At 41.8% G+C, this 13,744-nt stretch overlaps 1 pseudogene; it reads right to left on the bottom strand.

Moving 5' to 3' along the window:
- LOC115163901 (cytoplasmic dynein 2 heavy chain 1-like) overlaps positions 1–13,744 on the bottom strand; it is a 127,467-nt pseudogene that overhangs the window by 68,751 nt on the left and 44,972 nt on the right.

Raw genomic sequence — 13,744 nt, forward strand, 5'->3', positions numbered from 1 at the left:
CTCCCTCTCTCTCTCTCCCTCTCTGTCTCTCTCTCTGTCTCCCTCCCTCCCTCTCTGTCTCCCTCCCTCCCTCTCTGTCTTCCTCCCTCCCTCCCTCTCTGTCTCCCTCCCTCTCTGTCTGTCTCCCTACCTCTCTGTCTGTCTCCCTACCTCTCTGTCTGTCTCCCTACCTCTCTGTCTGTCTCCCTACCTCTCTGTCTGTCTCCCTACCTCTCTGTCTGTCTCCTTCTCTGTCTCCCTCCCTCTCTCTCTCTCTCTCTCTCTCAAATTCAAATTCGAGCTGCTTTATTGGCATGAAAAACATTGTGTCAATATTGCCAAAGCAACAATGTATACAATATACATTGTAATACAATTATAAACAATAACAAATAATAATATAAAATGGCAGTAAATAATAATACAAAATTAAATACAAAAATAAAAACAGTAAAATGGTAACAGTCAATAGTAGAATGTAATAAATATAAAAATCTTAATATGGAAAATGAATCTATAACTAACTTATAACTAAATAACGGTCATCTTCACCATTACATCAGTACTACAACTACTATCGTCATTACCACTACCACTACCACCACCATCACTAAACTGTTATCATTACCATTACTACCCATACCACTACTACTACCATCACTAAACTGTTATCATTACCATCACTACCCATACCACTACTACTACCACCACCATCACTAAACTGTTATCATTACCATTACTACCCATACCACTACTACTACCACCACCATCACTAAACTGCTATCATTACCATTACTACCCATACCACTACTACTACCACCACCATCACTATACTGTTATCATTACCATTACTACCCATACCACTACTACTACCACCACCATCACTATACTGTTATCATTACCATTACTACCCATACCACTACTACTACCACCACCATCACTATACTGTTATCATTACCATTACTACCCATACCACTACTACTACCACCACCATCACTAAACTGTTATCATTACCATTACCACTACTACTACTACTACCACTACCACCACCATCACTAAACTGTTATCATTACCATTACTACCCATACCACTACCACTACCACCACCATCACTAAACTGTTATCATTACCATTACTACCCATACCACTACTACCACCACCACCATCACTAAACTGCTATCATTACCATTACTACCCATACCACTACTACTACCACCACCATCACTAAACTGTTACCATTACCATTACTACCCATACCACTACTACCACCACCACCATCACTAAACTACTATCATTACCATTACTACCCATACCACTACTACCACAAAAACTAAATGGTTATCATTACCATTACTACCCATACCACTACTACTACTATCACCACCATCACTAAACTGTTATCATTACCATTGCTACCCATACCACTACCACCACCATCACTAAACTGTTATCATTACCATTACCACCCATACCACTACTACTACTACTACTACCACCATCACTAAACTGTTATCATTACCATTACTACCCATACCACCACTACTACCACCACCACCATCACTAAACTGCTATCATTACCATTACTACCCATACCACTACCACTACTACTACTACCACCATCACTAAACTGTTATCATTACCATTACTACCCATACCACTACCACTACCACCACCATCACTAAACTGTTATCATTACCATTACTACCCATACCACTACTACTACTACTATCACCACCATCACTAAACTGTTATCATTACCATTACTACCCATACCACCACCATCACCATCACTAAACTGCTATCATTACCATTACCACCCATACCACCACCACCACCATCACTAAACTGTTATCATTACCATTACTACCCATACCACTACTACTACCACCACCATCACTAAACTGTTATCATTACCATTACTACCCATACCACTGCTATTTGGAATGATAAACAACAATAATAATAGTAATAACAATAATAGTAATAATAAGTAAGTTACTGCTTACTATGCAGATGTTATTATTCAGTGTCTCTCAGGCTGTAGCAGGCAAATACATATTTGGCTGCAAGAGGAGCCATTGCTCCTTCGCCCATGAGTATTTTTAGTTTTTCCTCTGGGTTTAATAAGTTCAAATTTGGAATAATTGTAGTCATTTCTGTGAATAAGGAATCTCTTTGTGAGGAATATTTATCACAGTAAAGGACAAAGTGCATCTCTGTCTCTCCCTCCCCTGTCGTGCAGTGACCACATACACGCTCCTCTTTGGGTCGCCATGTCTTTTATGTCTGCCGGTTTCTATTGCCAATCGGTGGTCACTCAGCCTGTACTTGGTAAGGATCTGTCTCTGCCAGGTGGTCACTCAGCCTGTACTTGGTAAGGATCTGTCTCTGCCAGGTGGTCACTCAGCCTGTACTTGGTAAGGATCTGTCTCTGCCAGGTGGTCACTCAGCCTGTACTTGGTAAGGATCTGTCTCTGCTTCGTATCTCTGACAGAGTAGAGATAATCAGCCAATTCATATTCTCTGTTTAGGGTCAGATAGCAATTTAGTCGGCTTTGGGATTTTGTTTCGTTTTTCCAATGTTGTAAATATGAGTCCTTTGATTGGTTCATGATTTTGTTTATTTGAATTCTTTCTTTTGAAGCAGTGCTGGTGTCAGCTTGGTTGGTGAGGTCCAACACCAGCTGACTGAGAGGGCTCGTTTCTGGGCTCAGCTCTTATCTGTCTCTCTTTCACACTCTTTCACACTCTCTGTCTCCCTCCCTCTCTGTCTCCCTCCCTCTCTGTCTCCCTCCCTCTCTGTCTCCCTCCCTCTCTGTCTCCCTCCCTCTCTGTCTGTCTCCCTCCCTCTCTGTCTGTCTCCCTCCCTCTCTGTCTGTCTCCCTCCCTCTCTCACTCCCTGTCTCTATCCCCTCTGTCTCCTCCATCTGTGTCTCTCTCCCTCTCTGTCTCTCTCCCTCTCTCTCCCTCTCTGTATCTCTCCCTCTCTGTCTCCTTCCCTCTCCGTCTCCCTCCCTCTCCGTCTCTCTCCATTCCTCTCCTTCTCCCTCCCTCTCCGTCTCCCTGACACTCTGTCTCTCTCACTCTCTCTCTCCCTCTCTGTCTCCCTCCCTCTCTGTCTGGCTCCCTGTCTCTCTCCCTCTCTGTCTCTCTCCCTCTCTGTCTCTCTCCCTCTCTGTTTCTCTCTTTCTCCCTCCCTCTTTTCCCTCCAATGGATTCACTACCATTTAACCTTCTGTCTCTCTTCAACTCTCCTTCTTGCCTTTTTAATAAATGAATGTGTGTTAAAACACATGTAGCGTGTAATTTGGTAATAGCATGTTCGTTTGACCATGGCATGTTCATGTTCGATATGGCCAAGACATGTTCATATTTAAGCTGAAACTTGAAAACAAACACGCATTGTTCATGTGAGTGAGGAAGAATAACCAGTGTGAAATGAACCATTGTCATGACTAATTGTTGTATAAGTGATGAGTATGGAGTTTGATGGGGAGTCTGGCTTTAATGGGTCTTAAAGACTGAGTTGACTCATGGATGTCTGATGTCTTTGGACACCATGGTAACGGCTGAACGGTTGGAACATGAGCACTTCCTGTACCTGAGTTTAAACACGTCATTATAGTGTGTATAGTCTCAGCCTGTCATGACAGTGTGTGTAGTCTCAGCCTGTCATGACAGTGTGTGTAGACTCAGCCTGTCATGACAGTGTGTGTAGTCTTAGCCTGTCATGACAGTGTGTGTAGTCTCAGCCTGTCATGACAGTGTGTGTAGACTCAGCCTGTCATGACAGTGTGTGTAGTCTCAGCCTGTCATGACAGTGTGTGTAGTCTCAGCCTGTCATGACAGTGTGTGTAGTCTCAGCCTGTCATGACAGTGTGTGTAGTCTCAGCCTGTCATGACAGTGTGTGTAGTCTCAGCCTGTCATGACAGTGTGTGACAGTACTGGGTATAGTTGCGGCTCCACTCTGTCCATCTCCTGGATGATCAAAGTTTTCCCAAAACGCACAGCCAGTTCCAGAGACATGATGAGACGTGACAAAAACACACAGAGAGGAGGGGTTCTGATAACAGAACTAATGCCGGGTTTGATGTCACAACTGGTATCTAGCTGGTTACATTATGACTAAGACAGATTTTGACTGACAAGTGTGACTGACAGTTGTACATGCTGCTTGATGACCTCAATGCAATGCTCATTCAAGTGAGTATGGAGCCACTCTGTTGCCCGAGAGGAGGGGTCGATGAGGAGAGAGAGAGAGAGAGAGAGAGAGAGAGAGAGAGAGAGAGAGAGAGAGAGAGAGATTAATAAAGTCGATGCAGAAGTTTCTTCTCTGTGGAGAAACTTTGATGCCCAGCCCCATACTCTCTCACACCTGTCACAATGATTGGCCAGCTTGTCATTGGCTGTCTGGATTCAGAGCACTGAGCAGTACACACCAGACAAAGGGATGAAATCTCTCTTTTATGCTATGGCTCCCTCTATTTATTGGCGTCTTGCTTTAGCCTTTTCTCTCCATCCGTCTCTCTAAACCCTTTGGGTTTATCTTTCCCCATCCCTCCTTCGTTATGATCCCCTATATTATTTGATTAATCCTTTCTCTTTCTCTCCCTCTTTCCCTCTGTAGAGTGACGTATGCTTTAGCAGTGGTGTGGTTGATGTTGGTGGCCCTGTCTGTGTAAACTGCAATGCCTTTATTTACAATCTCCCATGGCTGACAATCACTCATCTGACACGTCGGCTCTCTGACTTTCTACCAGACCTAGCATAGAGAACCACAGTTTGGAGGGCAATTTATGACAGACAAACTGAACATCCATGTCACACAGCCCCGGACACCAGTGGAACACCCTTTAATTTAGTGTTTGCAATAAATTGATGTGGGAGCACACCAGACATCGTTTATAAAGGGTCTTAGAGTCACAGTTTTGACTAGGGTTGCAAAGGGAGGGTATATTACTGGAAACTTTCTAAGTTTACCAGTAAACTACCAGAATTGTGGTATCTTTCAATGATTTTATTTAATCTATCACAAGCCCTTTTGGGTACTTCAGATTATGACAGCGTGTCTGTAATAATCTCTGTGTGGCTTTATCACATGTAAAATATATGAAATAATTAAATAAGATGATATAAAAATAAATAGAATGACTGTAAAACATTAACCTACTTTAAATAATAACCATCAACTTAGTGAATACAATTGGTGTTTAATATGAGGGTTTCAACATGAAATATCTTTTATTTACTTTTTTACACACTTAAATATTTTTTACTGTCAATAATCACTAGTGAGTCTACAGACCACTTGCACAATATTCACATTTTGTTGCCTTAAAATTCAATCTAAAAAGGGAAGCTTTTCATTTTTTCCCCTATGTAACATGCTCCAAATATTATAGAAAAGTTTCCAAAATAATAAAACATTAAATTATTTCTTATATATATTTTTTTACATTTTTCTGTATTTTTTCCATTCACTTTTCCATTAATTTGAATACATGGAGTAGGTTGTGGAGATCAGTAGGGGAAACATCTAATTTATTACATTTTTAGATTTCATTTCTTGGTGACCCCTTCCCGTTCTTATCCCGTTAACGGGATTGAATTTCACAACAGCCAGTAGAAAATCAGAGCGCCAAATTCAAAACAGCTAAAATCTCATAATTTCATTTTCTCAAACAATCAACTATTTTACACCATTTTAAAGATAAACTTTTCGTTAATCCAACCACATTGTCCGATTTCAAAAAGGCTTTACGGCGAAAGCATAAAATTAGATTATGTTAGGACAGTTCCAACACAAGAAAAACCACACAGCCATTTTCCTAGGAAAGACAGGCATCACAAATACCAGAAATTCAGCTAACATTCTGTACTAACCTTTGACGATCTTCATCAGATGACACTCCTAGGACATTATGTTACACAATACATGTATGTTTTGCTTGATAAAGTTCATATCTATATCCAAAAACAGCATTTTACATTGGCGCATAATGTTGAGAAATGTTTTCCCTCCAAACCGGTGAATGAGCATAATGAGCACACATATTACAGAAATACTCATCATAAACTTTGATCAATATAGAAGTGTTATGCACAGAATTATAGATACACTTCTCCTAAATGTAACCGCTTTGTCAGATTTCCAAAAAGGTTCATGGCGAAAGCACAATTTGCAATAATCTGAGTACAGCCCAGAAGACACCAATAACAAGCAAACAGAAACCCGCCATCTTGGAGTCAATAAAACTAAGAAATTACATTATAAATATTCACTTACCTTTGATTATCTTCATCAGAAGGCACTCTCAGGAACCCCAGCTCCACAATAAATGTTCGATAAAGTTCATATTTATGTCCAAATAATCCATTTTGTTCGCGCGTTAGGTTCACTATCCAAATCCACAACGCGCATGCTTACTTAATCCAGACGAAAAGTCAAAAAAGTTATACTACAGTTTGTAGAAACGTGTCAAACGATGTATAGAATCAATCTTTAGGTTGTTTTTATCATATATCTTGAATAAAATTCCAACCGGACCTATACGTTCTCTTTAGGAGTGAATATGAACTCAGCTCGCTCCCCAGTCCTTGCGCGTGACTGAGCCCATGCCTTATAATGGGACACCTACTTCCTTGTGCTGTTATTCCCATCAAATTCACCATAGAATCTTCAAACATCGTTCTAAAGACTGTTGACATCTAGTGGAAGCTTTAGGAAGTGCAAAATTAACCCAAAGTCACTGTATACAGTCAAGGCAATCACTTGAAAAAACTACAACCTCAGATTTTTCACTTCCTGCTTGACTTTTTCTCAGGTTTTTGCCTGCCATATGAGTTCTGTTATACTCACAGACACCATTCAAACAGTTTTAGAAACTTCAGAGTGTTTTCTATCCAAATCTATTAATATGCATATTCTAGTTTCTGGGCCAGAGTAGTAACCTGTTCAAATTGGGTACGTTTTTCATCCGGCCGTGAAAATACTGCCCCCTAACCCCAACAGGTGGTAACAAAATGTGAAGACTATGCAAGGGGTGTGCAGACGGGGCAATGTATGGATTTGTTGTCAATGTTTTGGTGTCAAACTAGTGGCATTTGTGAAAAAAGTTAAAAGTTGATAGAGATGCAGAGTTAATACAAAATAATGCCATTGTTGATTAGATGCTTTTGTCATGAATTAGGCTGTTTTCTCTTGAACCATATGGTCTGTCTACTAGAAACTCATGGACAATATGGACACAGATATAATACATTAATACTATATATTAATACATTTTTTAAGTTATTCAAGTATAAAATACCAAAGTTACGATGTATTGCCATACATTTTCCGCTAATTGCCAAAATTACTGAAGATTCTGGTAATTTTGGTAAATTACCAGTAGCTTTGCAACCATAGTTTTGACAGAGTCATCTACAGAGACCACTTCACTCAGACCACCCCTCTGCTATCATAGCCAGGGTGCAGGAGGAGGGAGAGTGATGGTTGAGAGGGTGCAGGAGGGAGAGTGATGGTTGAGAGGGTGTAGGAGGGAGAGTGATGGTTGAGAGGGTGTAGGAGGGAGAGTGATGGTTGAGAGGGTGCAGGAGGGTGAGTGACGGCTGAGAGGGTGTAGGAGGGAGAGTGATGGTTGAGAGGGTGTAGGAGGGAGAGTGATGGTTGAGAGGGTGCAGGAGGGTGAGTGATGGTTGAGAGGGTGTAGGAGGGAGAGTGACGGTTAAGAGGGTGCAGGAGGGTGAGTGGCGGTTGAGAGGGTGTAGGAGGGAGAGTGATGGTTGAGAGGGTGCAGGAGGGTGAGTGATGGTTGAAAGGGTGCAGGAGGAGGGAGTGTGATGGTTGAGAGGGTGCAGGAGGGAGAGTGATGGTTGAGAGGGTGCAGGAGGGAGAGTGATGGTTGAGAGGGTGCAGGAGGGTGAGTGGCGGTTGAGAGGGTGTAGGAGGGAGAGTGATGGTTGAGAGGGTGCAGGAGGGAGAGTGACGGTTAAGAGGGTGCAGGAGGGAGAGTGAGTGAGGGTAGAGGGGGTAAGGAAGGGAAAGTGAGGGTAGAGGGGGTGTAGAAGGGAAAGTGAGGGTAGAGGGGGTGTAGAAGCGAGAGTGAGGGTAGAGGGGGTGTAGAAGCGAGAGTGATGGTTGAGAGGGTGTAGAAGCGAGAGTGAGGGTAGAGGGGGTGTAGAAGGGAAAGTGAGGGTAGAGGGGGTGTAGAAGCGAGAGTGAGGGTAGAGGGGGTGTAGAAGCGAGAGTGACGGTTGAGAGGGTGCAGGAGGGAGAGTGTAAGCAACGGCATAGTGGGTCTCTTACTAAGAGAACAATGTAGGAGAACAGTATGAAATGGTGACTCTTTCAGAAACAGTTATTACGTGTTCTTCTGAAGGCTGAAAGACAGAAGTTACGAGGCTTAGCTCTTACACACCACAACCACAGATTGCTCCAGAGACTATGTGTGGTGAAAAAGCACCGATTACACTTTTCTTTCAGAGTGTAATTCTCTGCAAAGTGAAGGCCACTCATACAGAAGACTGACAAAGCCTGGTGAAGCCATGCACACACACACACACACACACACAAACACACACACACACACACACACACAAAGCAACCAAAGCCCTATGGGACAAAAATAGGATTAACAACAAAATAGCCAAATTAAAAGGAAAAGCTACTTTTCATGGAAACTCTTATTAGTGTCTACAGTAGCTATTTAGGGCCTCTAGAGGTTTCATGCAAAAACTGGTTAAGATGATTAGTGAGAAAACCATTACAAAGTCTGGGACAACAAATCAATGATTTGAAGAAGACTTAGTGGAACTTGAATATGGAGGAACAAAATGACAAAGTTCTGCAAACAAACTGTAAACCTTTCTGTTGCCACGCCCCTGCAGTGGTTAGAACAGAGGACAAATGCAAGTAACAGAGTTTACTTAGTTGCTATGTGGGAGGGCTCTTGTGCATGTGTGTATCTGCGTGTCTGTCTGTCTGTCTGTCTGTCTGTCTGTCTGTCTGTCTGTCTGTCTGTCTGTCTGTCTGTCTGTCTGTCTGTCTGTCTGTCTGTCTGTCTGTCTGTCTGTCTGTCTGTCTGTCTGTCTGTCTGTCTGTCTGTCTGTCTGTCTGTCTGTGTGTGTGTGTGTGTGTGTGTCTGTGTGTGTGTGTGTGTGTGTGTTTTGCAGGCAGCCTGCAGTAGGGTGGGGATATAGATGGTGAGTTCTTACCCGTGACTAGATTGCATTGATCTTAATGCAGCGATGCCAGTGGAAAGACAAACAGGAGAGAGGGATGAATGACAATAAAATGAAAGATGAGAACAATGGACGTGACCTGGATATAAAACACAACACTACACCACACGACACTACACCACACGACACTACACATGGCTACACAACACTACACTAAACATGACTACACAACACTACACTACACTACACATGACTACACAACACTACACAACACATACCTACACAACAACACTACACTGTACTACACAAATGACTCTCCCAGTCAGGAAGGGAATTCAGCTCAAACACATGACAACACAACACAACACTGCATGTGACTACACAACACTACACTACACGCAACACTACACAACAAATGACTACACAACACAACACGACTACACAACACAACACTACACATGACTACGCAACACTACACAACACAACACAATATTACATTACATTACACAACACAACACTACACACATGACTATCCCAGTCAGGGAGGGAATTCAGCTCCAACACAACACAATACTACACAACACTACCCTACACAACACTACACTACACATGACTGCACAACACTACACTACAAATTACTACACCACACTGCACAACACAACACGGCCCATGACTACACAACACAACACTACACATGACTACACAACACTACACAACACGAGTACACAACACAACACTACACATGACTACACAACACTACACTATACCACACAAAACAACACTACACATGACTATGCAACACTACACAACACAACACTACATTACATTACACAACAACACTACACACGTCCTAGGACCTGAGCCCTAGGACCATGCCTCAGGACTACCTGGCATGATTACTCCTTGTTGTCCCCAGTCCACCTGGCCGTGCTGCTGCTCCAGTTTCAACTGTTCTGCCTGCGGCTATGGGACCCTGACCTGTTCACTGTGATTACTATTATTTGACCCTGCTGGTCATTTATGAACATTTGAACATCTTGGCCATGTTCTGTTATAATCTCCACCCGGCACAGCCAGAAGAGGACTGGCCACCCCTCATAGCCTGGTTCCTTTCTAGGTTTCTTCCTAGGTTTTGGCCTTTCTAGGGAGTTTTTCCTAGCCACCGTGCTTCTACACCTGCATTGCTTGCTGTTTGGGGTTTTAGGCTGGGTTTCTATACAGCACTTTGAGATATCAGCTGATGTACGAAGGGCTGTATAAATAAATTTGATTTGATGACTATCCCAGTCAGGGAGGGAATTCAGCTCCAACACAACACAATACTACACAAGACAACACAACAATACAAAACAAAACACTACACTTAGACACTACAAGAGCAAAAGGACAACACAACACTACACAACACTATGACACTACAAAAGACTACACAACACTACACTACACATGACAACTCATGACTACACTACACTACACAACACAAAACAACACTACACATGACTACACAACACACCACTGATACACTACACTACGCAACACTACACAACACTACACTACAAATTACTACACCACACTGCACAACACAACACGGCCCATGACTACACAACACAACACTACACATGACTACACAACACTACACAACACTAAGACACTACACAACACACAACACAACACAACACTAAGACACTACACAACACACTACACAACACAACACAACACTGAGACACTACACAACACTAAGATACTACACTACACACCACTGATACACTACACCACACAACACAACAGTTCACTACACAACACAACACTGAGACACAACACAACACTCAGACACTACACTACACACCACTGAGAACTACACAACACAACACTGAGAACTACACAACACTACACAACACAACACTGAGACACTACACATCACTACGACACTACACAGGACAACACAGCACTGAGACACTACACGACATTACACAATACAACACAACACTAAGATGCTACACAACACTACACAACACTACACAACACTAAGACACTACACAACACTACACTCCACAACACTACACTAAAACACTCCACAATACTACACTAAGTCACTTTACAATATTAAGACACTACACTACACAATACTACACAGCACTACACAACACTACACAACCAACACCAATACACTACACAACACTACACAACACAACACAAACTACACAACACTAAGTCACTACACAACACAACACTAAGACACTACACCACACTACACTCCACAGCACTATACTAAGACACTTTACAACATTAAGACACTACATAATACTACACAGCACTACACAACACTACACAACACAACACTAAGACACTACACAACACTACACACCATTAAGACACTACACTACACAACACAACACTTAGACACTAAACAACACTACACAACACACCACTAAGACACTTCACAACACTAAGACACTACACAACACAACACAACACTTAGACACTACACAACACTACACAACACAACACTTAGACACTAAACAATACAACACAACACACCACTAAGACACTTCACAACACTAAGACACTACACTACACAACACTACACAACACTAAGACACTACACAACACTAGACAACACTACACACAGACACAACAAGAGCAAAATGACACAAAAGGAAACATAGTAGAGGAACACAGAGGAATACACACACCAATACAAACCTACAGAGTGCTTTATAATCTGCAAAGTTTCCCAATATCTCATAAAACAGAAAAGAGATGGTGAATCAGAGAGAAAGAGAGACAGAGTGAAAAGAGAGAGAGTGAATGGCAATTTGGCTTTTTACCAAATTATCGTACGACAGATCACGTATTCACCCTGCTAACCCTAATTGATAAAAAAAAACAAAGGCAAAGTCATCTCATGCTTTGTTCATTTAAAACATGTTTTTACTCACTTTGGCACAAGGGTCTGCTATTTTAATTGATGGAAAGTGGTGATGGGGAGAAAAACATACGACATTATAAAAGCTATGTACACAAACAAAAAACACACATTTCTTTCCACGAGGCCGTGAGATGAGACAGGGTTGCAGCTTAACCTCTTCAACATATATATCAACGATTTGGCGAGGGCACTAGAACATTCTGCAGCACCCGGCCTCACCCTACTAGAATCTGAAGTCAAATGTTTACTGTTTGCTGATGATCTGGTGCTTCTGTCCCCAACCAAGGAGGACCTACAGCAGCACCTATGTAGATCTTCTGCACAGATTCTGTCAGACCTGGGCCCTGACAGTAAATCTCAGTAAGACAAAAATAGTTATGTTCCAAAAAAGGTCCAGTTGCCATGACCACAAATACAAATTCCATCTAGACATCGTTGCCCAAAAGCACACAAAAAAACGATATATACCTCGGCCTAAACATCAGCGCCACAGTTAACTTCCAAAAAGCTGTGAACGATCTGAGAGACAAGGCAAGAAGGGCCTTCTACGCCATCAAAAGGAATGTAAAATTTGACATCCCAATTAGGATCTGGCTAAAAATACTTGAATCAGTTATAGAACCCGTAGCCCTTTATGGTTGTGATGTCTGGAGTACGCTCACCAACCAAGAATTCACAAAATGGGACAAACACCAAATAGAGACTCTGCATATAGAATTCTGCAAAAATATCCTCTGTGTACAACATAAAACACCAAATAATGCAAGCAAAGCAGAATTAGGGCGATACCTGGTAATTATCAAAATCCAGAAAATAGCCGTTAAATTTTACAACCACCTAAAAGGAAGTGATTCCCAAACCTTCCATAACAAAGTCATCACCTACAGAGAGATGAACCTGGAGAAGAGTCCCCTAAGCAAGCTGGTCCTGGGGCTCTGTTCACAAACACAAACAGACCCCACAGAGCCCAAGGACAGCAAGACAATTAGACCCAACCAAATCATGAGAAAACAAAAAGATAATTACTTGACACATTGGAAAGAATTAACAAAAAAACAGAGCAAACTAGAATGCTTTTTGGCCCTAAACAGAAAGTACACAGTGGCAGAATACCTGACCACTGTGACTGACACAAACTTAAGGAAAGCTTTGATTTTGTACAGACTCACCGTAGGCAGACCTGGCTCTCAAGAGAAGACAGGCTATGTGCACACTGCCCACAAAATGAGGTGGAAACTGAGCTGCATTTCCTAACCTCCTGCCAAATGTATGACATATTAGAGACACATATTTCCATCAGATTACACAGACCCACAAAGAATTTGAAAACAAACCCGATTTTGATAAACTCCCATATCTACTGGGTGAAATACCACAGTGTGCCATCACAGCAGCAAGATGTGTGACCTGTTGCCACAAGAAAAGGTCAACCAGTGAAGAACAAACACAATTGTAAATACAACCCATATTTATGTTTATTTATTTTCCCTTTTGAACTTTAACTATTTGCACATAATATGACATTTGACATGTCTTTATTTTTTGATAATTTGTGTGTAATGTAATGTTTGCGTATATTTTTTTTGCTGTTTATTTAAATTTTGTTTATTATCTACTTCCAATTTGTAAGTCGCTCTGGATAAGAGCGTCTGC

Source organism: Salmo trutta, chromosome 26, assembly GCF_901001165.1.
Source record: "Salmo trutta chromosome 26, fSalTru1.1, whole genome shotgun sequence".
In the NCBI taxonomy this organism is placed as follows: Eukaryota; Metazoa; Chordata; class Actinopteri; order Salmoniformes; family Salmonidae; genus Salmo; species Salmo trutta.